General features: G+C 39.9%; 1 non-coding gene across 1 annotated transcript; it reads left to right on the plus strand.

The window, feature by feature from the left end:
* Nucleotides 1-3201: 3201 nt before the first annotated feature.
* Nucleotides 3202-3307, plus strand: LOC121217073 (small nucleolar RNA R71). The gene has a single exon (XR_005913299.1). It is a non-coding gene; the product is annotated as a small nucleolar RNA R71 (small nucleolar RNA).
* Nucleotides 3308-3835: the final 528 nt, after the last annotated feature.

Consider the following 3835-nt stretch of genomic DNA (forward strand, 5'->3'; position numbering starts at 1 on the left):
TGAAGCAGGTACGACGATTTTCTTTCCTCTTGAAGACGACATTGTATACCTGCAAGTGGAAATATCAATTCGTCTTTTGATGAGTGGACAATTTATAATATATAAAAGGAATGCGACCAAATTCAAAAAGGAAAATGCATAAATATATTTAGCCACAATTACTAAATTCAATTAAAACAATAAGTTCAATGACCCATTTCTTTGTGGCATAAGCATGGTGATATAAGTAAAAATGGCAAGGAATGGAATGCAAAATACTATATGAATGAAAAGAGATGTCAACACAATATGCATGATAATTTTAACTATCCTAGCCATTCACTTCTAACTAATTAAATGAAATGTAGGAATCGTGAGCAAGATTTTAAACAAGAGAAAGATGGTAACTTGTCTAATAAATGAAATTTATGTGATTATCAATATGGAAATAACATGAAAAATATAGATTAATATGATAAATAGCATTATAAATCAGTGAAATAAAAGAAAAAGGAGTAAACAAACGCTAAGGGAAGAGATTGGGCGTCGAGAATGGAGTTGTAGGTGGCGCACGGGCTTGGGAAGAAGGCCGTATGAACTTGCAGTGGCTAGGGTTAAGGTTTTTGAATGGGGAAGAAGGTGAATAGTGCAGGGTATTTATAGATTTTGGGCAGCACGGGCACGGCACACGCCCATGTTCCCTAATTTTTGCCCTTGTGTTTCGCATTTTTCCTATTTGGGCACGTCTGAAATTCGTCCCACGCCCGTGTACCTCGAGCATATGGATTCACACAGCCGTGTCGCATGACCGTGTCTGGCTTCGTTCACTTCTCCCACATTCGTGTGTGCAAGTCCCACGCCCGTGTTAATTTAATAGGTTCGACCACGGGTATTAGGCACGGGCGTGTCATTTGCCCGTGCTAGTTTCTCAGTTTCAACCACGGATCTTCAACACGGGCGTGTCGCACGCCTGTGTTGTTTTGGCAGGCTCGACCACAGCCACGTCACACAGCCGTGGCATTTTATCGTAGCCCGTGTTGGGGAAATCCTTGCCCTGTTTTCACACGGCCATAAGCACGCCCGTGTGCTTGGCCGTGTCTTTGTGGAAAACCTGTATTAAAGAGCTCCGTTAGTAAGTTAGATGTTGAAGACTAAATTTTGAAAGAAGTTAATACATTCAGTGCTCGGGTTGCCTCCCGAGAAGCACTTATTTATAGTATAAGCTCGACTCACCTCTCCGTTTGAATGATCATGGTGGTTCGAGGAGTTTATACTCCTCATTCCTACTATCACTCTTAAAATAAGGTTTGAAATGGGTATTGTTTACCTTAAAAGTGTCGAACTTGGGATGACTCACCTCCATCATACCGAATGGAAAAATACTGAGTACTGTAAGAGGGATTTCCTCATTTAGTGTGGTAGTGATAATGTGGGGATCTACGACATCTAATAAGACTTTATAACCAACCTTAAGTTGATTTGGAGAGGTATTGGGCTTGTTCTGGCATAGTTTCAATTTATCGTGTGTTCTCGGTTTATGTGTTCGCCATTATCTAGCTCCTCTATTTGAAGCCTTCGTTCTTCGTGAATAAATCCTCTACTAATGTTTGACAGTGGCTCATGTACTTCCTTCAGACTTATCTCCTACAAAGTGGGTTGTATCATGTGGTCAGTTTTAATAGAATGGTTTAGATGATCACCTTCAATTTCCGATGCGTTGTCAAAATTGCGAGCTTGAAGGGTGAGTGTTTCGTCTCCTACGCGAAGCGTGAGCTCACCTGTGCCAACATCAATAATTGTTTAAGCAGTTGCTAAAAAGGGGCCTTCCTAGGATTAAAGGAGTATTGCTATCCTCCTCTATGTCTAAAACAATGAAGTCAACGGGAAATATAAATTTATCGATTTTGACTAGCACATCTTCAATAATACCCCTAGGAAATCTTATAGTTTTATTTGCTAATTGAATGCTCATCCTAGTCTGTTTGGGTTTCTCGAGACCTAGTTGCTTGAACATTTTAAAAGGCATGACATTGATACTAGCCCCTAAATCAGCTAATGCATTATTAACATCTAAACAACCAATTAAGCAAGGAATCGTAAAACTCCCTGGATCTTTTAGTTTGTTCGATAGCTTATTTTTCAGAATAGCTGAGCACACTATGTTTAGCTCCACATGCGACACCTCGTCCAACTTTTGCTTATTTGTTAAAAGCTCTTTTAAAAATTTCATTGTGTTTGGCATCTGCGATAGAGCTTCAATAAATGGTAAGTTAATATGTAATTTTTTAAGAGTTTAAGGAATTTACCAAATTGTTCATTTGAGCGGTCTTTCCTTGTCGCGTTGGGGTATGGTACACGAGGTTTATATTCGACATTCACTGATTTGTTTGTATTTTGATCTTCCTCACCTTGACCTTTGCTTACCACAGTTTCTCGCCGCGGTTCTGGTTCAGGCTCCACAAATTCTTCTTCATCTTGAACATTAATCGCGTTGAGCTGTTCCCTTGGGTTGGGTTTATAATTACTTGGCAAACTACCTTGTGGTTGTTCAGAGATTAGATTGTAAAGCTGGCCTATCTGAGTTTCGAGCCCTTGGATCGACGCTTGTTGATTCTTAAGTTCTGTCTTGGTGTTCTGGAAACGAGTTTCTGACACTGATATAAACTTTGAGAACATCTCTTCAAGGTTCGACTTCTTTTCCTATTGGCAGGGTGGTTGCTGAAAACCCGGAGGATGTTTTGGTCTTTGATTTCCTTGGCCTCCCCAAGAGAAATTGGGATGGTTCCTCCAACCTGCATTGTAAGTGTTACTTTATAGATTGTTTTGAGGTCGAGGATTATTACCCATGTAGTTTAGTTGCTCGTTATCCATGTTATGGCCATAAGGTTGGTATTCTGAATGGCTTGTTCCACCACTACTTGCTTTGCACTGCATTATTGGGTGAACCTGTGAAGAACTAAGAAAACCATCAATCTTTTTATTCAAGAGTTCTACCTGATTTGACAGCATGGTGACCGAATCGACGTTATAAACACCGGCTATTTTCGTGGCTTTGTCCTCATGACTTGCCAGTGATAGTTATTCAGTGACATCTCCTCAATAAACTCATAGGCATCTTCAGGTGTTTTATTATTGATGGTTCCGCCAGTAGCTGCGTCAACCATTTGCCGAGTCGAAGGATTCAGACCATTGTAGAATGTTTGAACTTGGAGCCAAAGCAGTAACCCATGGTGAGGGCACCTTCTCAGTAAGTCATTGTATCTCTCCCATACTCCGTAGAGGGTTTCTAAATCCATCTGCACAAAAGAAGAGATATCATTATGTAATTTAGCCGTTTTAGTCGACGGAAAAAATTTTAGTAAGAATTTTTCGGCCATTTGTTCCCAAGTAGTAATTGACCCTCGTGGTAACGAGTTCAACCATTGTTTAGCTTTGTTCCTCAATAGAAAGGGAAACAACCGAAGACGTATGGCATCATCAGAAATGCCATTGATTTTAAATGTATCGTAGAATTCCAGAAATTTTGCTAAGTGAGCGTTGGGATCTTCATCCTGCAAACCATCAAACTGAACAAATTGCTGTATCATTTGAATAGTGTTAGATTTCAGTTCAAAAGTATTTGCAGCTACAGTAGGTCTAACTATGCTAGATTCAGTTCCTGTTTAAAAAGGTTTAGCATAATCATACATAGTGTGTGGAGCAAGATTTTGATTACCCGCAACTGCAGGAGGTAGCTGATTGTCTTGGTTTTAAGCCATCTCTTCGATTGGGGGTTAAGTATTGTCTTCTTGCTCGTTCTCTATGTATCGTAAGCTTTACCTTATTTCTCTTTGATTTCTGTGAACTGTACGATCGA

Source organism: Gossypium hirsutum, chromosome A02 (assembly GCF_007990345.1).
Source record: "Gossypium hirsutum isolate 1008001.06 chromosome A02, Gossypium_hirsutum_v2.1, whole genome shotgun sequence".
NCBI classification, from domain to species: Eukaryota; Viridiplantae; Streptophyta; class Magnoliopsida; order Malvales; family Malvaceae; genus Gossypium; species Gossypium hirsutum.